Genomic DNA, 25,186 nt, shown 5'->3' on the forward strand with positions numbered 1-25,186 from the left:
CAATTGGGTTTCTGTAGCTCCAGAAAATCTATTTCGAGTGAAGGGAGGTCAGAATCCAACAGCATCTGCAGTCCTTCTTCAGCCTCTGAATCAGATTTTTGCTCAAGTCCCTCAATTTCAGCCAGAAAATACCTAAAATCACAGAAAAACACACAAAATCATAGTAAAGTTCATAAATGTGATTTTTTATTTAAAAACTAATAAAAATATACTAAAAAGTAACTAAATTATACTAAAATCTACTTAAAAACAATGCCAAAAGCGTATAAATTATCCACTCATCACAACACCAAACTTAAATTGTTGCTTGTCCCCAAGCAACTAAAAATCAAATAGGATAAAAAGAAGAGAATATACTATAAATTCCAAAATATCAATGAAAGTTTGCTTCAATTAGATGAGCTGGACTAGTAGCTTTTTGCCTCTGAACAGTTTTGGCATCTCACTTTATCCTTTGAAGTTCAGAATGACTGGCATCTATAGGAACTCATAATTTAGATAGTGTTATTGATTCTCTTAATTCAGTATGTTGATTCTTGAACACAGCTACTTTATGAGTCTTGGCCGTGGCCCTAAGCACTTTGTTTTCTAGTATTACCACCGGATACATAAATGCCACAGACACATAACTGGGTGAATCTTTTCACATTGTGACTCAGCTTTGCTAGAGTCCCCAATTAGAGGTGTCCAGGGTTCTTAAGTACACTCTTTTTTTTTGCTTTGGACCTCGAATTTAACCGCTCAGTCTCAAGTTTTCACTTGACACCTTCACGCCACAAGCACATGGTTAGGGACAGCTTGGTTTAGCCGCTTAGGCCAGGATTTTATTCCTTTAGGCCTGATGCGTGAGCATCTTTCCTATCTTTTCCTAATGAATTTGCATCTAAATTGTTGAGTTTAATAAAGAATTAATTATCTTTTAGCCAATATGGATGCTACTTTGAGTCTTGTGCAATTCTGTTTATTTTAGGTAGCATTCAGTTGGATTTGATGGAGTTTCTACAGAAGAAGAGATGAAGGTGAATGATGTTGTCAACCCTGATCTCTCTGCACTCAAACCTGAATAACTCGAGTTACAGAGGTCCAATGGATGTGATTTTAGTTGCGTTGGAAAGCTAACTTCCAGAGCTTTCCAATGATATATAATAGTTCATACTTCTTCTTTGAACTCGCTGCCAAGGCTGCACCTAACTTGAGATTTCTCAAGTTAGGCGCAAGACACAACAACAATATGCGAGATTGGTCCTGCCCACTTCAAGTTAGGCGCACTAAAGCCCAAGTTAGGTGCAGCTTCACTCAAATAAACTCCAATTCATGCTGCCAAGCCCAAGTTAGGCGTGGATCCTAGTGAAGCCAAGTGGTCCGTATCCATCATTTGAAGATTTGCTGATTGCTATAATTAATTCTAATTTAAATTCAAATTTTAAAAATAGGAAAAGATATTATTTTAGTTTTAAAGATAGATTTTAAATTAATTAAGATTAGATATAAATAGGGGGATACCACCTCAACATTATTCCATTCCAGACTTCCAATTCTATACAAATTTACATTCCGTAATCCTAGTTTTCTACTCTGAACCATGAGCAACTAATCCTCCATTGTTAAGGTTAGGAGCTCTGTCTATTTGTATGGATTGATTTTATTGCTTTATCTATTTTAATTCATGTATGGATTTATAATTTAAGAATTATTTTCGCTCTTTATCTTATGAATTTGGGTGGAACAGAAGTGTGACCCTCTTTCTATTTGAGTTCTTGTATAATTTGGAAAAGCTCTTTACTTGAACAACAGCTTGAAAACATATTCTCCTAAATTTTAATTATCTGGATTTAACGGGATATGTGACATATAATCCTTTTATTTTTGGGTAATTAGAGTTTTTGTGGCATATAAACTGGAATTTGATCATGTAGCTTCTAATTGGAATTAATTGACCAAGGAATTGGCAGTTAATGAATTTTAGAGGAGACTAGAAAGTTCTAAGGAATTAGGGTCTAGTCACATATAGTTTGCCATAAATTAAATCCTACATAATTAAAATAGTTAGTAAGAAAAGTAAATCCAGAGAAATAGATAATTCTGAAACCTTAACTGGCTTCTCAATATTTTATTCCCAACTTATTTATCTTCCTATCTTTAATATTCTAAACTTACTGTTAATGCTTTTAAACTTCCAAACACTATTTTCTGTTTGTCTAACTAAGCCTATTGATAAACCACTATTTTATGGTTTATCTTGTGCTCAATTGAGTGGATTTTATCAATCTTTACCCACTTATTCATACTATTTGCATGTTTTATATTTTCCTTCCCGATTTTGTGCTATGATTGAAAACATGCTCCTTTGACCTTAATTTCATTAATATTAATTCTCCCTTTATACCATTCGATGCCGTGATATGTGTATTAAGTGTTTTCAGAGATTACCTATCAAACACTATTGTTGCTTAATCCATCAATTCTCGTAGGATCGATCCTTACTCACGTAAGGTATTACTTGGTACGACCCGGTGCACTTGCCGGTTAGTCTGTGGTTAGAAAATTCGCACCAAATTTTTAGCGCCGTTGCTGGAGATTGATAGTGATTAACAACTATTCGTTGTTTGATTGCTTAGATTGGATAATTTTTACTTTAATTAGATTTTTTTTCAATTTTTAATTGTTCGTCTTTTTTTTCTTTCGTTATTTCCGTTCACCCCTCCCCTAACCCGTTTTTCTTTTTATTTCTTTTACTTTCGTGTTTTTTTTTTTCTCTTTTCATTTTGTTTTCTTTTTAATTTTTTTTTCTTCTTTCTTTCGTTCTTTCACTTGTACCCCCTCCCCTTATTGTTTCGTTCACGTCCCTTGCCCCCTGTCCCCTATTTTCTTTTTTTTTTTCACTTTCTTTTAATTTTTCTTATTTAAATCTCGTCCGATCATTCTTTTATTTTTTATTTTATTTTTATTTTCGTTTTGTTTTGTTTTTTCATTATTTTTTTATTTTTTATATTTTATTAGTTTTATTTTATTTTTATCTTTAAAAACAAAAAAATATTTTAAATAAATAAATAAATAGCACTAATATTTTTTTTAATTTCTGAAATTAAGTTTGGTGTTTCTTAGTTAGTTTTATTTTAATTTTTAGAATTCTGTTCTTTCTTTATGCTTTTCTGTTTGTCACATGGTGCGTTTAATCCTATTTGATGTTTTGTGCTAAGAAAAAATAATGGAGAGAGATCATATGGATTACTACTCACACCCAAGTAGTGATTCATATCATTATGAATAGGGGAACTATCCAAATTTTGGTTGGCAAGGTCAAAACCAAAGAAACTTCAATGCTCCATGTTCCAACTATCAAGAGCCACTACCTCCCTATTCATATCAAGAACCCCCATCTCCATATACATACCAAGAACCATCATTTTTCTACCCATATCAAGATCCACCATCTACCTATTCTTACCAAGAACCATCCTCTTTTTACTCTTATCAAGAATCATCACCTCCTTCTTATTCTTATCAAGAACCATCACCTCCTCCTTATTCATCTCAAATACCATCAGATCTTGAGCTTCTCATGAAAAAATTCTTACATGATATAAAGACGAGTGTCAAAAATGTAGAGAAACATGTGCAGTCGATTATCAAGTCACAAGAAGAGGAGCAAGCAAATTCTTTCCCAAGAGATATAATACAAGATCCTATAGAAGAAAGTGAGGAAATCAATCAAAGGAGTTCATACTCCAATGAATTAGAGAACTTTCAACCCTCACACATAGAAGAAGAAGAAGAAGATGCAAAAACAAAAGAGGTTGATGCACCAACAAAGAAGGAAGATGCACAAACAAAGAAGGTTGCAAGGGATGAAAATAATTATGGAAATCTACACTCCAATGAAGCAGAGAGTGGCATGTAGGGTGAGTTTATTGAACCACCAATTCAAGAAGTTCTTGATGAAGGGTACACTCTAACCATCACATAACACCCACATGTTGAAATCAAAGAAGTGAAGATAACCAATGGAAGCACTGAAAAGGGGATTGTGACCAAGAAACAGAAGAAAATATCCATGAAGAAGAAAAGGTCAACAAAAAGCAATCCAACCTCTACCCCAACAAGCAAGGTGAATCAAGCTAATCACAATAAAAGAAAGCTTGTTAGGAGGACTTCATATTAGGGGGCACTAATCTTCACCTCTCCCCCCTTGGAGACATTTCTTTTAACCAACTGGAAGAAGAGGAAGAAACTTCAATAATCAAGTGTCAAGCTAGTGAGGTTAAAGAAGCGCTTGTCGGGAGGCAACCCGATAATTTTGTATCCTTAGTACTTTTCGTAGTGAAATTAGCAGGGATGTAAAGGCCTTTAACCTTCACTAGCACGTCCTCTACTAGTTCATAAGCCTGTTTCATTGATTTGTCTACCATCTCTATTGAGATTCTTGCAGCTTGTACCTCAAAGATTCCCAGTTTCTCCATTACAGAGAGTGGCATGAGGTTTATCCCTAACCCCAGGTCACACAGAGCCTTCTCAAAGGTCATGGTGCCTATGGTACAAGGTATGAAGAATTTTCCGGGATCCGATTTCTTCTGAGGTAATGTCTACCTCATTAATGCATTCAGTTCATTAGTGAACAAGGGGGTTCATCCTCCCAAGTCTCAATACCAAATAACTTGGCATTCAGCTTCATAATTGCTCCTAGATATTTAGCAACATGCTCTTCAATGGTATCTTCATCCTCTTCAGAGGAAGAATATTCATCAGAGCTCATGAATGGCAGAAGGAAGTTCAATGTAATATCTATGGTCTCTATATGAGCCTTAGATTCCTTTGGTTCCTCAAAGGGAAACTCCTTTCTATCCAAAGAACGTCCCATGAGGCTTTTCTCACTGGGACTCACATCCTCCTCACTCTCTCCAGGTTTGGCCAAATTGGTTATGGTTATGGCCTTGCACTCTCTCTTGGGATTTTCTTCTGTATTGCTTGGGAGAGTACTTGGAGGAGTTTCAGTAATCTTCTTACTCAACTGACCCACCTGTGCCTCCAAATTTCTAATGGAGGACCTTGTTTCATTCATGAAACTTAGTGTGGTCTTGGATAGATCAGAGACTATGGTTTCCAGGCCAGAATGACTCTGTTCAAAATTCTCTGTCTGTTGCTGAGAAGATGATGGAAAAGGCTTACTATTGATAAACCTATTTCTTCCACCATTATTATTGAAGCCTTGTTGAGGCTTTTGTTGGTCCTTCCATGAGAAATTTGAATGATTTTTTCATGAAGGATTATAGGTGTTTCCATAGGGTTCTCCCATGTAATTCACCTCTGCTATTGCAGGGTTCTCAGGATCATAAGCTTCTTCTTCAGAAGATGCTTCTTTAGTACTGTTGGATGTGGCTTGCATTCCATTCAGACTCTGAGAGATCATATTGACTTGCTGAGTCAATATTTTATTCTGAGCCAATATGGCATTCAGAGTATCAATTTCAAGAACTCCCTTTTTCTAAGGCGTCCCATTGTTCACAGGATTTCTCTCAAAGGTGTACATGAGCTGGTTATTTGCAACCATTTCAATGAGTTCCTGAGCTTCTGTAGGGGTTTTCACATGAAGAGATCCTCCTGCAGAATGGTCCAATGACATTTTTGACAACTCAGACAGACCATCATAGAATATACTTATGATGCTCCATTCTCGAAGCATGTCAGTAGGACACCTTTTGATCAATTGCTTATATCTTTCCCAAGCTTCATAGAGGGACTCTCCTTCCTTTTGTCTGAAGGTTTGGATTTCCACTCTAAGCTTCCTCATCTTTTGAGGTGGAAAGAATTTGGCCAGGAAAGCACTGACCAGCCTATCCCAAGAGTTCAGGCTTTCCTTAGGTTGTGAATCCAACCATGTTCTAGCTCTGTCTCTTACAGCAAAAGGGAAAAGCATAAGCCTGTAGACCTCGGGATCAACTCCATTGGTCTTGACAGTGTCACAGATTTGCAAGAATTCAGCCAAAAACTGATGAAGATCTTCCATTGGAAGTCCATGAAACTTGCAATTCTGCTGCATTAGAGAAACTAATTGAGGCTTAAGCTCAAAGTTGTTTGCTCCAATGGCAGGAATTGAGATGCTTCTTTCATAGAAGTTAGCAGAGGGTGCAATGAAGTCACCAAGCATCTTTCTTGCATTGTTGGAATTGTTGTTATTTTCGGCTGCCCTGTCTTCTTTTTTTTTCAAAAATTTCTGTTAGGTCCTCTCCAGAGTGTTGTGCCTTAGCTTCTCTTAGCTTCCTCTTTAGAGTCCTTTTAGGTTCTGGATCATCTTCAACAAGAATGTTCTTATCCTTGCTCCTGCTCATATAAAAAAGAAGAGAATAGAAAATAATAGGAATCCTCTATGTCACAGTATATAGATCCCCTTTTGTGAGTAGAAGAGGAGAAGAATATAATTCGAACACAGAGAAGGGGAAGAGGGTTCGAATTTTTGAGTGGGAGAGGAGTGTTAGTAAATAAATAAATAAATAGAAGGAGACGAGAGAGAGAGGAATTCGAAAATTAAATAAAGTAAAAGGAAAAATTTTTATTTTTATTTTAAAATGTAGTTAGAATTCGAAAATCAAAAAGAGAAACAAAATAATTTGGAAAATTAAATAAATTACTAAATTAAAAATATTTTTAAAAAAATGGTTAGTGATTTTCGAAAATTAGAGAGAGAAAAGTAGTTAGATAGTTTTGAAAAAGATAAGAATTTTAAAATCAAACAAAAAGTTAAGTGGTTAATTGAAAAAGATTTTGAAAATCAAATTTGAAGAGATAAGAAGTTAGAAAAGATTTTGAAATTAAGTTTTGAAAAAGATGTGATTGGAATTTATTTTGAAAAAGATTTGAAAAAGAAATTTAGAAAGATTTGATTTTGAAAATTAGAGTTGATTACTTGACTAACAAGAAACTAAAAGATATGATTTTAAAATTTAAAGATTGAACCTTTCTTAATAGGCAAGTAACAAACTTTAAAATTTTTGAATCAATCACATTAATTGTTAGTAAAGATTTTGAAATTATGAAATGAAATTAAGAAAAAGATTTTTAAAAAAATCATTTTTAAAATTTTCAAAAATCATAAAAGACAAATGAAAAAGATTTGATTTTTGAAAAAGTTTTGAAAAGATAGGATTTTTAAATTGAAAATTTGATTTGACTCATAAGAAACAACTAGATTTTAAAAATTTTTGACTAAGTCAAACTAAATTTTCGAAAATTATGAGTGAAATAAGGGAAAGATATTTTTTTTATTTTTGAAATTTTAATGAAGAAAGAGAAAAACAACAAAAAGACTCCAAACATGAAAATTATGAATCAAAACACACAATGCATGCAAGAACACTTTGAATGTCAAGATGAACACTAAGAACACTTTGAATGTCAAGATGAACACCAAGAACTTTATTTTTGAAAATTTTTAAGAAAAGAAAAACATGCAAGACACCAAACTTAGAAATTTTCAATGTTTAGACACTAACAAATTGAAAATGCATATGAAAAACAAAAAAAGACACAACATGAAAAACTAAAGATCAAACAAAGACAATCATCAAGAACAACTTGAAGATTATGAAGAACATCATGCATGAGTTTTCGAAAATTTTCAGGAAATTAAAAGGATGCAATTTACACCAAACTTAAAAATTGACACTAGACTCAAACAAGAAACATAAAATATTTTTTGTTTTTATGATTTTATTAAATTTTTTTGGTATTTTTTGAAAATTATTTTGAAAAAGAAAATAAGGATTTCAAAATTTTTAATGAGAATTCCAAAAATCATGCAATGTTAGCCTAAAACTCCGGTCCAGGAATTAGACATGGCTTACTAGCCAGCCAAACTTTCAGTGAAAGCTCCGGTCTAAAACACTAGACATGGCCAATGGCCATCCAAGCTTCAGCAAAACATTACATACAACAGCTAAATTGCTGAGAAAGACAAAGAAGCTCTTCTAAGGATAGTTGAAACCTCGGTCCAAAAGATTAGACATGGCTTAACAGCCAGCCAGGATTCAACATATCTCATGAAACTCTACAATTCCTTCTTAAAATTCTGAAGAACATAGAATAATTTTTTTTTTTGAAAATTTTTCGAAAATAAAAAGAATAAAAAAAAAACTTAAAATTAAAATAAAATTACCTAATCTGAGCAACAAGATGAACCGTCAGTTGTCCAAACTCGAACAATCCCCGGCAACGGTGCCAAAAACTTGGTGCACGAAATCGTGATTGTTCATTCCCAGCAATGGCGCCAAAAACTCAGTACGCACGTTCATAATCTCAAATTCTTTTTCACAATTCCGATACAACTAACCAGCAGTGCATTGGGTCGTCCAAGTAATAAACCTTACGTGAGTAAGGGTCGATCCCACGGAGATTGTCGACTTGAAGCAAGCTATGGTCATCTTGTAAATCTCAGTCAGGCAGATTCAAATGGTTATGGGATTTGATAATTAAAATATAATTAAAACATAAAATAAGATAGAGATACTTATGTAATTCATTGGTGAGAATTTTAGATAAGCGTATGGAGATGCTTTACTCCTTCTGAATCTCTACTTTCCTACTGCCTTCATTCAATCATTCATACTCCTTTCCATGGCAAGTTGTATGTTGGGCATCACCGTTGTCAATGGCTACTTCCCGTCCTCTCAGTGAAAATGGTCCCAATGCGCTATCACCGCACGGCTAATCATCTGTCAGTTCTCGATCATGTTGGAATAGAATCCATTGATTTTTTGTGTCCGTCACTACGCCCAACACTCGCGAGTTTGAAGCTCGTCACAGTCATCCCTTTCCAGATCCTACTCGGAATACCACAGACAAGGTTTAGACTTTCTGGATCTCAAGAATGGCCACTAATAATTCTAGCTTATACCACGAAGACTCCGATCTTTCGGAATGGAGGCTAAGAGATAAACACTCAATCCAAGGTAGAACGGAAGTGGTTGTCAGGCACGCGTTCATAGGTTGAGAATAGTGATGAGTGTCACGGATCATCATATTCATCATGTTGAAGTGCAAGCAAATATCTTATAGTAGGAATAATCTTGAATTGAATAAGAAAACAATAGTACTTTGCATTAATTCATGAGGAACAGCAGAGCTCCACACCTTAATCTATGGTGTGTAGAAACTCTACCGTTGAAAATACATAAGTGATGAAGGTCCAAGCATGACCGAATGGTCAGCCCCCTAAACGTGATCTCTGAACGTAAAATTATTCAAAGACTAACCAGAGATATAAAATAAATCACTAAAAGTAGTTTTTATACTAAACTAGTTGCTAGGGTTACATAAGATAAGTAAATGATGTAGAAATCCACTTCCGGGCCCACTTGATGTGTGCTTGGGCTGAGTATTGAGCTTTCATGTGTAGAGACTCTTTTTGGAGTTAAACGCCAGGTTGTAGCCTGTTTCTGTCGTTTAACTCTGATTTGCAACCTGTTTCTGGCGTTTAACTCCAGAATAGGGCAAGAAGTTGGCATTTGAACGCCAGTTTGCGTCATCAAAACTCGGGTAAAGTATGGACTATTATATATTGGTGGAAAGCCCTGGATGTATACTTTTCAATGCAATTGAGAGCGCACCAATTGGATTTCTGTAGCTCCAGAAAATCTATTTCGAGTGCAGGGAGATCAGAATCCAACAGTATCTGCAGTCCTTCTTCAACCTCTGAATCAGATTTTTGCTCAAGTCCCTCAATTTCAGCCAGAAAATACCTGAAATCACAGAAAAACACACAAACTCATAGTAAAGTCCAAAAATATGATTTTTTATTTAAAAACTAATAAAAATATACTAAAAAGTAACTAAATTATACTAAAAACTACTTAAAAACAATGTCAAAAAATGTATAAATTATCCGCTCATCAGCGATCTGCAAAAATAACAGAATACACTGGGGCAATTTCGGGCCGTGTTTTAACCCAGTTTTTGGCCCAGAAATATAGATTAAAGTGAGGGAACATGAAGAGACTCAACACGCTTCGACACACACCCATAGGCATCCACACACATTGAAATACATTGATATTAGGATTACTTTTAGTTTTAGATCTGAATCTAGATTCGCTTTACATTGATAGTTTATGCTTTGGATTTTGGATGTTGAAGAATCATCACCTCCGTCGAAGTTACTACTTTAGTTTGTTTCCTTATTCCTTTACTCTTTTCAGTTGATCATTGACCCTATTTAAGTAAGTATGTTATATTTTGGATTTATTAATACATAGAATTGCCTTTACTTTTAATTAATTTTAAATATCTATTTTATTTTATTTTATTCAATTATGTCTTCTTATATTTCTATGAATATTAATTCCATGTCAATGGAGTAGATTTTCTACTTGACATGGGGGTTGATTAAGAGGAGACACTTGAGTTGGAATGCTCAAGTGCTTAGTTAAATTGGACATTGTTGGCTAATTCTGTATCTACTAATGCTAGACCTTCCCAAGGGAAAGGACTAGGAATTGCGGATAAGAGTCAGTTCAATCACTTGACTTGCCTTTATTTAATAAGGGTTAACAAAGTGAAAACAACAACCTCTTTATATTACACTTAAGAAGATTCCAATAAGGATAGAACTTCCAATTAATCAATTCCCCAGTCAAGGCTTTTTATATTAATAATCATTCTTAGTTTTATTACTTTAATTTACAATTATTTTAATTATTCATTATTCAACCCAAACCTTCTAGAAAATTTCTGATTATTAAATTAGCACTCCTTCCTACAACTCGTTGGGAGACGACCTGGGACTCATACTCCCAGTATTTTTAATTCTAATTTTTGTGACAACCCTTTTTAAATTGAGAAGGTGGGTCTTAGTTGGTTGAGAACTGAACTTGCAACGCATTTCATTTATTAATTTCTTAACTGGTCAATTTTCGCAACCATCAAATAGCAATGTGCCAATAAAATGGTCGGGTACATGTGAAACTTTTTCCATAACTGGTCAATTTTCGCAACCATCAAATAGCAATGTACCAATAAAATGGAATGGTCGGGTACATGTGAAACTGTGTGTGTGATTCTATGTTCCAAGTTTCAACTTAGATGAAAAGCTGACAAAATTTCTTTTGAGATTTCTGGACAAAGAAGCTAATAATATGACCACCTATTTCAATTTATAAGTAAACTAGGAGCAGATAGCGATAACGATGTTACCTAAATTATTTTTTTATCAATAATAGACATAGGCTTATTTGTTATAATTTTTTTTAGTGGGAGTACATAAGGAGTACATAGTATATAAAGTGTAATAACTTAACAGATATTTTTAAGGGAATTTTTCATTCTATTCAACAATGCAAGCTTCATTGGCAGCAACTACGACTACTACTCATCCCACAACACCTTCACATAATGAGCACAACAACATTTGACATTTTAGATTAGGACCGTTTCAAGGTTTACGGAAAGAGAAAACTAATAATATGACCACCTATTTCAATTTATAAGTAAACTAGGATCACATGGCGATGTTACTTAGATTATTTTTTTATCAATAGTAGACATAGACTTATTTGTTATAATTTTTTTTAGTGAAAGTACATAAAGAGTACATAGTATATAAAGTGTAATAACTACTACTCATCCCACAACATGATTAGAGGCATCACACATAATCTCAAATGATTGTGTCCAATCAGATCCTCTTACAATGGGTGTTGTAGCGGGATTCCCTCAATTTTTTAAAGGCCTCTTTCTTTTTTATGATACACATTGCACACAACTTTAGCTATTTCCTCTTCAGCAATCCATATAACTTCCTTTGCTCTCCATCAGCCCTGTGTACTTATCGTTCTACATTCATATTACTCAATTCTCTTTCTCTAGCTAATTGCATTGGAATGGTAAATATATATCCATCTATATGATTCAAGACATATATTATTATATAGAGAACTTTTATATATTTATTTCTTGTTACTTCTTTCATTCTATCAAATAAAAAGGAATTGATACAGCCCACTTCAATGTGTTTGTTGAGTTATTACGCTTTATGTACTATGTACTCCCACTAAAAAAAATTATAACAAATAAGTCTATATCTACTATTGATAAAAAAAATAATCTAAGTAACAGACAACATGCCGCCACCACATGCATGTGCCTTTGTTAAACTCAAACTTGTATTATTGTTGCTTTTTGTTGGAAAAATCCAGCAAAAGTTCAAAACAAGAACCTGTCTAACAGCGGAAGCACCAAAAATAATTTTTTCACAATTTGTTTGATTAAATAGGCAATACCAAAGATACTCCAAACAATAAATATAATGGTAGAAATTAAATAATCAGATACCAGAATTTTAATGTGGAAAAACTCCCCAAAAAAAGGACAAAAAACCTCGGGACCTAGTCTAGTAAAATCTTCCACTATCAGAATAATGGGTACACAAACAGTCTTCCTAGTAGCACTAGGGCATCTCAGCAATCAACAAAATACATCATCAAAACTGATGGAATCAACATAAACCCTCCACAAAGTGGGTATCTCAAATCAGCCAAAAGAAAAGATAATACAACAAGCAAGTTATATCCTAATGTTCATCTCTACACCAGGAATAACATACTAAAATTTCATAAGAAATGGAACAAGTTTACCAGTTCAATCAAATCAAAGTTGGCTTGCCCTTTTCCCCCAAATTTTCTCTTCTCCCTTGACGCTGTTTTTCTTTTCATTTAAAGAATGAAACTTCGTGCTTCCTCTCTCTCTATCTCGTAGCTGTTAGCCACTTCTTTCTTTCTTTATTTTTTCTTTTTTTTTATTTAAGTTGTGTGGGCCTCACTTGAGATTGGGGACCCACCAACACTTTTATATCCCACGAGAGACCCGCGATGGAAAGCAGGCGCTGACCGAATTGGTTGCTGCCGGCAACTAAAGAGGCGCGCACGAGAGGGTGAGGGGTGCAGTTGCGGTCGGAGCTGATGGGGTTCAGGTGTACTCAGCGCCGCTGCGATAGGATGCTCAAAGGTGGTCGTGCCAGGGTTGGGTGGGAGGTTGCTATCGGTACGAGGAAAAGGAATTGGGGAAAAGCTTATTTGAATTATGGATTGGATGGTTGTTCTCATAATAAGTCTGAATGAGGTTTTCAAAATTAGGATAAAATGTGGGTTGGTTTTCATTATTACCTTATATTGGCCTAAATAACCAATTCATTAAACACATTATAAAAATTTCTCATTATCTTCCTAGCGGAGTTCAACCTACAAGCATAAAGTCTAATTTAATAATTAAATAAATAAAATAAAAATGTATCAAATTAAATTAAATATTCTAAAAATATAAATTAATAACTTTTAAATAGTATTTAAATTTTTCGTATCACGAATATTCAAAACACGTACTATCTCTTTTTTGAAATGATAGGCTTTGAATAAATTATAAAAAAAATTGCATAGGTGTACTCATGAATTATGCAGTGAATTATAGTTTATATTAATACTTTTATGAAAAAAAAAACAAGATTAACATAGGAGTAGTTTTACATGTGAAATAACAATAAGTGTAATTTAAATATTATGATTTTCGTTCTTTAAATACTAAGATGACCATGGCTAAGATAGTTAAATTTTATATGTTTATGAACCTTCAACATAATTAAAATAGTTAAATTTTTATGAGTTTTGTGTGTACTAAAATAGCTAAATCAAAAATGATACTTCATTAAAATGATCATAATTTTTTTGTATCATAAAAATAACAAATTATTTCTAATAAATAAAAAAATATTTTTATTTTAAATTCTAAAATAATTTAATATCTCAATAATTTTTTTTTATAAAAAATGAGGATTAATTTGTTAACTTATTTTATAAGATATTAATTTGTTATTTTTATTTAAATAAAAATTCTTTATTTTCAATTTGCATTAAAAAAAGGTTTACCATATTATTTGTTAATTTCACAACGCAGGCAATATAATTAAGAAAGAAATAAATATTCACAGATAGAGAATGTGAACGAATGAAAAAAAAAGAATCATCTATTTATGTAGAATTATGATAAAAAATATTTTAATCATAAATATTAATAAAAAATAATTTTATTTGTATTCAAATAAAATATCAAAAAATTTTATATCTAAAAAACTGCTAAATTTGAATTATGTGTTTCATTTAAATTCAAGAAAATTGTGCTTTAAAAAACCTATAAATTTAAACTATGAATTTTGATTTTTTAAAAAATAACCTAATATATAATCCTCAAAGGTAGCACATGAGCTTAAATTTTAGAAATTTTAGTACTTGAGGTAAGACTCCAAATTTTTTATAATTGAAATAATTAGTTATTTATGAGTCATTATATTTATTGAGATTTTGTTTTCAAGAAAATTATTTTTTACTAAAAATAATTAAATAAAATTTTATAATTATTAAAATTTAATTTAATTATGACTTTTTTTATTAGTTTAAATTATTTATTAAAAATTATTTTGATAAACAAAACATTAAATTCTTTATTGTTGTTATTATTATCATTATTATTATTATTATTATTATTATTATAATGAAAGGTTCTAGCCTTCAAAGGTACGAAAGAAAAGAAAAATGGAATTTGGTTTACTATTCATGTATGTATACATATATAATGGGAACCACTCAAATTAAGTTATCAAAAATAACTTTTTTTAAAGACACCTTATATCTACCAATTATTTATAGACACATAATATAGTAATTAGATTTGATTTAATATAATCAATTTTTACCAAAATCAACTATCTGGGGTGGTTTATATAAACCGGTCCGGATAATTCTTAATTTTTTTTAATTTGAAAACCCTATCCCCTTCCTCTTTTGTCCCTCTCTCACAATCTCATTAAGCTCGAGCTCGCTCATCTTTGGAATTTGGCTCATTAGCTCTAGCACTCAAGCTCTCTCCCGCTCTCGTCTCTGGCCTCTTTCACTGTCTCCGGTCTCGCACTTAAGCTCTTCAACGCTCTCTGGGTCGTAAGTCACCACCGTCTTGAACTCAATCGCATTCGTCGTCGCCGGCGACAAAAGCAGCAGATCCCAGGACTGGTCGTTGTCGTCACTCCCTATCTCATCACCAGGAAATGATGAGTTATGCTTATATTGTGCTTCATGCAGGATTGTAATTCTTAAATCTCCAGCCGAATGAGAGAATGGACCCTTGAACGGACTTAAGCAAAATTCAGCTCCGTTCCTTATTCACACAGATCAGTAAATGCGTGCGAGCGAACAAATTCTATGATCGAATATTTCCTATTGTATATATTTCATCACTGAAAAAAAAGTCGGTATCGCAATCCCTCGGAGGTCCTTCACGGTGCGGTCGAGTGCTCAGTCCATCATTCGACAAGATCATAAAGAACGCGGTGTGGCGCAAGCATTTTCACCTTGTCGCAGCCTGCAAATAAACCCTTGACAAGCTCGAATCAATGTCTGAGTCCGAATCCGAATTGACCACCTCAGGCACCAACCAATCCCAATCTCCTCTTTCAGGCCTCCCCTCCACAGATGTCGAACATGTTCTTCAGCCCTCATTGTTGCGCTTGACTCCGCCTATCCCAAGGTTGTGGACTCTGCTCTTGAATGCACCTTTAAGCTGTTCTCTCTGCCTCCTCCACGGTGAGATTGATAATTCAGCTGCTTCACAGTCCGGCGTGGTCTTCAACATGAATACATTATTGATGCCATCTACAAGTCCGGTGGCCTTGGTGAGGAAGCCATTGAAATTGGGGTGCTCAGAGTCTTGCTTTCGGCCGTTCGATCCCCTTGCACTTTGATTCGGGCCGGTTGCCTGATTCAGATTGTGAAAACTTGCTATAAGCCTATAACGTGTACTTCGAGGGTGTCAACGGCACCAATCAGATCTGTGCTAAGTCAGTTCTTGTCTAGATCATCCGGTCTGGTTTATATAAACCAGTTTGAGTTGTTGATTTTGGTAAAAATTGATTATATTAAATCAAATCTAATTGTTATGTGTCTATAGATAATTGATAGATATAAGGTGTCTTTAAAAAAAGTTGTTTTTGATAACTTGATGTGAGTGGTTCCTATATATGATATCACGACACATGTTTCATTTTTCTTATTAACAATGACACCTTAGGAAGGCTTCCTTCTTGCCTCACTTCATGACCGAATTGAAGTTCAAAGAAAAGAAAGAAACAGTGACCGAGAGAGAGAGAGAGACAACCGTGACTTTCGTTAATTTTCCGGACTCGATTTTTTGTGATCCGTAACTCTAATAAAAAATCTAATCCTGTAAAAGTGTTTGTATCTCCCTCCTCTACACGTTGGCGTTACTTTTGTCCGGTAGAAGTTGACGGTGATGTAGCTCCTCTTTCCCTTGAGTTCGGCCAATTGGAGTTCTAGGAGGCACAGACGATTTCTGACATTTTCTTCTTCAGCAGCTCGGTCAGAAAGCTTCTCTGGAGCTTCCATTGTTTTAATTTTGTACAGAAGTAGGGGATTTTATTTTAAAATTAATCGTTTTAATTTATAAATGCCATTAAAATTTAGTGAATAAGTACAAATAATTTATAAATGTCTCGTGACTAGTTTTGTTGTTGTGAGTGGTTAATTGATGAAATTGAATTGCGAGTGGTTGAATTGAGGCTGTGACTGATGTTGGTTTTCTGATTTTGATGGAATTGTTTAAAGTTCTGATTTATGAGATTATGCTGAATTGGTTGGTTATGGCTGAAAATTCTGATTATTGAGTTAGAAAGTCAGTTTGATTGAATACTATGTAAAATGATTTTCTTTTCTTGATCTGGGGTTACTTTGATATTGAAAATAAATCCACATTTGAAAGGATTTGAGATAGTGGGAATGATTTTTATTGATTTATCAAAAATGATTCTGTTAGTCTTTTGAAAGAGGTTTAAATTTGAAATGGTTTTGAAGTTAGTTTGGAAAAATTATGGTTAAGTAAGAATTGATTTTTGTATGAAAGAAGAACTTCTTGTAAATAAAGTAGTTTCGGAAGTTTGGAAAAGGTTATAAAGAGTGATGTTGGTTTTAAATAAAAAATGATGAGTTCGGTTTATTAAGAAAAAAAAATCTCTGCCACGGGAGAGCAGAGAACAAAGATCAAAAGAATGTATTAATTAAAGAGATTGTCTGCCACAGGAGAGCATATGTGACATTGTTTGAGCCTTAGTGCCAAATGTAAAGTGGGGACGCCCACACACTAAGAACTGTTTTTCAGATGTACGCTTATTGATTTGGAAAGTCACACTGTATGCGGCCTAGCCGTACGACTTAAAGTCACACTGTTTGTGGCCTAGTTGTATGACTTATAAGCACACTGTATGCATCTGGAAAGCCATATCTGGGACTTGTGTCCGGGTAATGTCGGGAGCAGGTAGGCAACCGACACATGAGCTCATGGCCTGTACTAGGGATAGACATGCATCATGTTGTTTGCACATTTGTATTTGGTGGTGTTTGCTTATATTACTTCTCTGTGATTGTGCTATTTGACTTGTTTGTATGTTGGTTTGGACCTATTACTTGTGCTATTAGTTTGCGAATGTATTGAGGTGTTTAAGAATCGATGTTGTGATTGTTGAGGATTAATTATGTGACTGAGAGATGGGTAATGTGACCAGTTTTATATTTAAAATTTGATTTGAGTTTATAGATTTCAAAAGAGGTAATTTGTTAGCTAAAGTAAAACCAAAAGTATTTTCAAAAAGGTTTGATAGAAATATAGTTTTTTTAGTAAAGTTAATTATTTGTATTTTATTTCACTACTTTTACAGCATTTTCATTCCCTATTGAAAACGTGTGGTTTGTTCTCACCCCAAAGTCTCCCCTTTTCAGTGACACAGGTTCGAAGACTCAGTTTGAAACTGCGGGCAATTATTAGTCTTATTTGAGTTAAGTTTATGCGTTGAGCTGCTTTCATAGAATTCCCTCGCCTTTGTTATTAAGCTTTTATTTTATACAGAGTTAACTACCATTTGTACCCATGAAGGTTGAAAATGCTGACATATCTACCCATAAAAGAAGAAAATTACTATTTGTACCCATGAAATATGGATTCCGCACAACAAAATTATCCAAACACTAACAAATCACCTAAAATTCCTAAATTACCCTTATCTTCACCACCACTTTTCTAATCTCAAATCCCACCACTACTCAAACTCTTCTTCACCACCATTACCACCGTCACCACCACCGCCATCACCACCTCTACTACTCCTGGACTGGTTCCCAACCTTCATCTATAAGCTCAAAACTTCACCCCATCATGAACACCTAGTTCAGCCAACTTAAGCACATGCCAGAGTTTGAATAAACAAAATCCAGAGACCAGAGTTAGAATTCACAGTCTCTATTGGTGTAACAATGGTGGAGATATCCAATTTTCCATTAAGCCCAGAGCCCGCAGAAGAAGAAACTTTGCAATCTCAGATGCAGAAATCTACTCCCAACCCTAATACCGTACGAACAACCAAACCCGACTTCAAGTACCTCATCCTCAACCTCCCAATTCTCTTTTCATTCATTCTAGGATTTTCCGTTCCTATGAAAATCTATCGAAATCTACCACGCTCTACTCTCCTTCGACCGAATCGAATTCTTCTCCTTGCAACTGAGGTCCAATCCCTTACTTCCCATGCTGATTTTGAGCCATATTCATCGGCGTCAAGACTTGGTCGGATCTTGCGGCGAACATGGGAGCAAACAGCAAAGCGGCAGAGAGAACCCCATCGCGGCAGAGAGGGCAGCTTGTGTGGGAACGAAGCCAAGCATCGATGCAATCAACATGGAAGGTTTGTGAGCAAAGAGGCAAGGTTTGAACATAATCATCTTCTTTGAATTCGAAGCAGCAAATGGCACCGTCGCGGCGTGAAGATGAACGGCGAGAAATGTCGTTGAGTTCGCTGGTGTATAGGGCAGCATAAAAGGAGAAAGGGATGGTTTTGATGGTGATAACGTTAGTGGTGGTGGTGGTTGGGGATGAGAGTGGCGGTGAGGGAGGATTTGGGTGAGAATGGTATTGTGAAGTAAAAAGAGAAGTTAGAGTTAGGTTATATTAGAGGGTATTTGGTGCATGAAATTGTGTTTACACTTTTCACAACTCTGCACAACTAACCAGCAAGTGCACTGGGTCGTCCAAGTAATACCTTACGTGAGTAAGGGTCGATCCCACGGAGATTGTCGGCTTGAAGCAAGCTATGGTTATTTCGTAAATCTTAGTCAGGAGATTAATGATAAGAGTGATTTTATTTATGAAAAATAAATAACATGAAATAAACAGTACTTGTGATTTAGTAATGAGAAACAGGCTGAGGTTCCGGAGATGCTCTGTCCTCTGAATCTCTGCTTTCCTACTGCCTTCTTCTCCAAGCACGCATGGCTTCCTTCAATGGCAAGCTTTATGATCCTCTCGGATGAAAAATACCAGGTAGATCTCTGTATGGCTAATCAACTGTCGGATTTCTCGTCTCGGATGAAAAATACCATGTGCAGCTACCGCACGGGTAATCATGTGTCGGTTCCCACTAGCGTCGGAATAAGACCCTTGTCCTTTTGCACACTATCACTGTGCCCAACATTCGCAGGTTTGAAGCTCGTCACAGTCATCCCTTCCCGGATCCTACTCAGAATACCACAGACAAGGTTTAGACTTTCCGGATCCCAGGAATGCTGCCAATTGGTTCTAGCCTATACCACGAAGGTTCCAACCTTCGGACTCGGTCCGTGGATTAGAAACCTAAGAGATACGCACTCAAGCTATCGCCCAATGACTACGTTGAGCTCAGATAGAACGGGAGTGATTGTCAGGTACGCGTTCATGGGTTGAGGATAATGATGAGTGTCACGGATCATCATATTCTCTATATTGAAGTACGAGCAAGTATCTTAGAATAGAATCAAGCGTGATTGAATAGAAAACAGTAGTAATTGCATTAATCCATTGAAACACAGCAGAGCTCCTCACCCCCACCTATGGAGTTTAGAGACTCATACCGTAGAAGATACAATATGAAGTGTAAAATGTCATAAGGTACAAAATGAATCTCTAAAAGTAGTTTTTATACTAGACTAGTAACTTAGGTTTACAGAAAATGAGTAACTAAGTGCAGATAGTGCAGAAATCCACTTCCGGGACCCACTTGGTGCGTGCCTGGGCTGAGCTTTCAAGCTTTCACGATCATATGCCTAAAGTTGGCATTAAATGCCACCCTGAGTGCCAGAATGGGAGTTTAACGCTGAAAAAGGTGCCAGTTTTGGCGTTTTACGCCAGAAAGTTTTAGGCTGATTTTGGACGCCAGTTTGGGCCATCAAATCTCGAGCAAAGTATGGACTATTATAAATTTCTGGAAAGCCCAGGGTGTCTACTTTCTAACAAAATTGAGAGCGCACCAATTGGACTTCTGTAGCTCTAGAAAATTTTTTTTGAGTGCAGGAGGGTCAGAATCCAACAGCATCTGCAGTCCTTTTTCAGCCTCTGAATCAGATTTTTGGTCAGATCCCTCAATTTCAGCCAGAAAATACCTGAAATTACAGAAAAATACACAAACTCATAGTAAAGTCTAGAAATATAATTTTTGAATAAAAACTAATAAAAATATAATAAAAAGTAACTAAAACATACTAAAAACTATATAAAAACAATGCCAAAAAGGGTATAAATTATCCGCTCATCACAACACCAAACTTAAATTGTTCCTTGTCCCCAAGCAACTAAAAACAAAATAGGATAAAAAGAAGAGAATATACAATAAATTCCAAAATTATCAATGAAGATTAGTCTTAATTAGATGAGCGGGGCTAGTAGCTTTTTGTTTCTGAACAGTTTTCGCATCTCACTTTATCCTTTGAAGTTCAGAATGATTGGCTTCAATAGGAACTTAGAATTCAGATAATGTTATTGATTCTCCTAGTTCAGTGTGTTGATTCTTGAACACAGCTACTTTATGAGTCTTGGCCGTGACCCTAAGCATTTTGTTTTCCAGTATTACCACTAGATACATAAATGCTACAGACACATAACTGGGTGAACCTTTTCAGATTGTGACTCAGCTTTGCTAGAGTCCCCAGTTAGAGGTGCCCAGAGCTCTTAAGCACACTCTATTTGCTTTGGATCATGACTTTAACCGCTTAGTCTCAAGCTTTTCACTTGACACCTTCACGCCACAAGCACATGGTTAGGGACAGCTTGGTTTAGCCGCATAGGCCAGGATTTTATTCCCTTGAGCCCTCCTATCCATTAATGCTCAAAGCCTTGGATTCTTTTTACGCTTGCCTTTTAGTTTAAAGGGTTACTGGTTTTTTTCTGCTTGCTTTTTCTTTCTTTTTCTTTTATTTTTTGCCAAATTTTGTTTTTTTCACTGCTTTTTCTTGCTTCAAGAATCAATTTTATGATTTTTCATATTATCAATAACATGTCTCCTTTTTCATTATTCTTTCAAGAGCCAATAGTTTTAACATTCATAAACAACAAAATAAAAAACATGCACTATTCAAGCATTCATTCAGAAAACAAAAATTATTGCCACCATATCAAAATAATTAAACTAATTTCAAGATAAATTTTGAAACCCATGTACTTCTTTTTCTCTTGCAAATAAAAATATTATTCAATTAAGAAAGGTGAGGGATTCATGGAATCATTCATAGCTTTAAGACATAGACTCTAAACTTTACTGATCATGGGATAAAAATAAGACATAAAATAAACATAAAAGCAGACAAATAATAATAAAAAAAGGAAATTAAAGACATAAAAATAAATGACTCTAATACTAATACTTATGTAACTCTTAAAACAGGTTTCTAATAATAAAAGTTATCACAGAGTTAGGACTCAACAACCTTGATTTTGAGGGGTAGGTGCTCCTTCAATTTGTGGGACATCCAACTCTTCAAGGGACAGCTTCTGGTGCTTTAGTTGCTGTAGCTCACGCCCTTGCTTCTCTTGTTTTCTGAGCAGTTTGTAGAACATGCTGATCTGATTCTACTACCCTTCTTTGAGTTGATCCATAGATTCTTGCAGCTTGTTGACAGATGCTTCTAAGCGGGCCCAATAGTCAAATTGAGGAATTTCTGGGAGGAGCTCATGCGCCCTCCTCTTGATGAGGTTGTCTTGAACTTGAGGTCCATCCATTACCCTTGAGCTGGAGTTAAACGCCCAAACTGGCACAAAAGCTGGCGTTTAACTCCAACAAAAGTCTCTACACATGGAAACTTTAATGCTCAGCCCAAGCACACACCAAGTGGGCCTGGAAGAAGACTCCTGCATTAATTACTGATTTCTGTAATCCTAGGCTACTAGTTTTCTATAAATAGGACCTTTTGCTATTGTATTTGGACACACTTCATACAATTGATCACGTTTTGGGAGGCTGGCCTCACGGCCATGCCTGAACCTTGTTCTTATATATTTTCAACGGTGGAGTTTCTACACACCATAGATTAAGGTGTGGAGTTCTGCTGTTCTTCATGAATTAATACAAAGTACTATTGTTTTTCTATTCAACTCAAGTCTATTTCTTCTCCAAGATATTCATTCGTTCTTCAACTTGATGAATGTGATGATCCGTGACACTCATCATCATTCTCACCTATGAACATGTGCCTGACAACCACCTCTGTTCTACTAGTAATGGCTTGAATGCGTATCTCTTGGGTTTCTAATCTAAGATTGGAACCTTCGTGGTATAGGCTAGAATTATTGGCGGCCATTCCTGAGATCCGGAAAGTCTAAACCTTGTCTGTGGTATTCTGAGTAGGATCTGGGAAGGGATGACTGTGACGAGCTTCAAACTCGCGATTGTGGGGCGTGTGACAGACGCAAAAGGATCAATGGATCCTATTCCGACATGATCGAGAACTGACAACTGATTAACCGATGTTGTGACAGAGCATCAGGACCATTTTCACTGAGAGGACGGGATGTAGCCATTGACAACGGTGATGCCCAACATAAAGCTTGCCATAGAAAGGAGTATGAATGATTGGAAGAAGGCAATAGGAAAGCAGAGGTTTAAGGGGAACAAAGCATCTTCATACGCTTATCTGAAATCCACCAATGAATTACATAAGTACCTCTATCTTTATTTTATGTTTATTTTCATCACCTTAAACTCCATAACCATTTGAATCCGCCTGACTGAGATTTACAAGATGACCATAGCTTGCTTCAAGCCGACAATCTCCGTGGGATCGACCCTTACTCACGTAAGGTTTATTACTTGGACGACCCAGTGCACTTGCTGGTTAGTTGTGCGGAATTGTGACAAAGTGTGATTCACGTTTGAGAGCTCCAAGTCTTTGGCGCCATTGTTGATGATCACAATTTCGCGCACCAACCATTCGATGTCGTGATATGTGTATTAAGTGATTTCAGGATTTATAAGGCAGGAATAGCTTAGAGGATGGAAAGGGAGCATGCAAAAGTGGAAGGAATACAAGAAATTGAAGGAACTGCTAAGCTGTCCAGCCTGACCTCTTTACACTCAAACAGTCATAACTTGAGTTACAGAGGTTCAAATGAAGCGGTTCTAGTTGTGTTGGAAAGCTAACATCTGGGGCTTCAAAATGATATATAATTTGCTATAGTGGACTGATGAGCGGATAATTTATACGCTTTTTGGCATTATTTTTAGTATGTTTTTAGTAGAATCTAGTTACTTTTAGGGATGTTTTCATTAGTTTTTATGTTAAATTCACATTTCTAGACTTTACTATGAGTTTGTGTGTTTTTCTGTGATTTCAGGTATTTTCTGGCTAAAATTGAGGGACTTGAGCAAAAATCAGATTCAGAGGTTGAAGAAGGACTGCTGATGCTATTGGATTCTGACCTCCCTGCACTCAAAGTGGATTTTCTGGAGCTACAGAACTCAAAATGGTGCGCTTCCAATTGCGTTGGAAAGTAGACATCCAGGGCTTTTCACCTATATATAATAGTCCATACTTTGGCCGAGTTTAGATGACGTAAAAGGGCGTTGAACGCCAGTTCTACGCTGCTGTCTGGAGTTAAACGCCAGAAACACTTCACAAGCCAGAGTTGGATGCCAGAAATACGTTACAAACTGGCGTTCAACTCCAAGATTGACCTCTACACGTGTAACATTCAATCTCAGCCCAAGCACATACCAAGTGGGCCCCGGAAATGGATTTATGCATCAATTACTTACTTCTGTAAACCCTAGTAACTAGTTTAGTATAAATAGGACTTTTTACTATTGTATTAGACATCTTTGATCAGTTTTATGCTATCTTAGACTTTCATGGGGGCTGGCCATTCGGCCATGCCTGAACCATTATCACTTATGTATTTTCATACGGTAGAGTTTCTGCACTCCATAGATTAATGTGTGGAGCTCTGCTGTTCCTCAAAGATTAATGCAAAGTACTACTGTTTTTCTATTCAATTCAACTTATTCTGCTTCTAAGATATTCATTTGCACTTCAACATGAATGTGATGAACGTGACAATCATCATCATTCCCTATGAACGCGTGCCTGACAACCACTTCCGTTCTACCTTAGATTGATGAGTATCTCTTGGATCTCTTAATCAGAATCTTCGTGGTGTAAGCTAGATTGATGGTGGCATTCATGAGAATCCGAAAAGTCTAAACCTTGTCTGTGGTATTCCGAGTAGGATTCTGGGATTGAATGACTGTGACAAACTTCAAACTCGCGAGTGCTGGGCGTAGTGACAGACGCAAAAGGAGGGTGAATCCTATTCCAGTATGATCGAGAACCTCAGATGATTAGCCGTGCTGTGACAGAGCATTTGGACCATTTTCACAAGAGGATGGGATGCAGCCATTGACCACGGTGATGCCTCCAAACGATTAGCCATGCAGTGACAGCGCATCAGACCATTTTTCAGAGAGGATAAAAAGTAGCCATTGACAACGGTGATGTCCTTACATAAAGCCAGCCATGGAAAGGAGTAAGACTGATTGGATGAAGTCAGCAGGAAAGTAGAGGTTCAGAGGAACGAAAGCATCTCTATACACTTATCTGAAATTCTCACCAACGATATACATAAGTGTTTCTATCCTTATTTTCTATCTATTTATTATTTATGTTCAAAAACTCCATAACTATTTTATATCCGCCTGACTGAGATTTACAAGGTGACCATAGCTTGCTTCATACCAACAATCTCCGTGGGATCGACCCTTACTCACGTAAGGTTTATTACTTGGACGACCTAGTGC

The 25,186-nt window shown here is 35.6% G+C and overlaps 1 non-coding gene across 1 annotated transcript; it reads left to right on the top strand.

Annotated features, from left to right (window-relative positions):
* Nucleotides 1-5,674: 5,674 nt before the first annotated feature.
* LOC112725727 (small nucleolar RNA R71) lies at nt 5,675-5,782 on the top strand. The gene has a single exon (XR_003164814.1). It is a non-coding gene; the product is annotated as a small nucleolar RNA R71 (small nucleolar RNA).
* Nucleotides 5,783-25,186: the final 19,404 nt, after the last annotated feature.

This window comes from Arachis hypogaea, chromosome 11, assembly GCF_003086295.3.
Source record: "Arachis hypogaea cultivar Tifrunner chromosome 11, arahy.Tifrunner.gnm2.J5K5, whole genome shotgun sequence".
Taxonomy (NCBI): domain Eukaryota; kingdom Viridiplantae; phylum Streptophyta; class Magnoliopsida; order Fabales; family Fabaceae; genus Arachis; species Arachis hypogaea.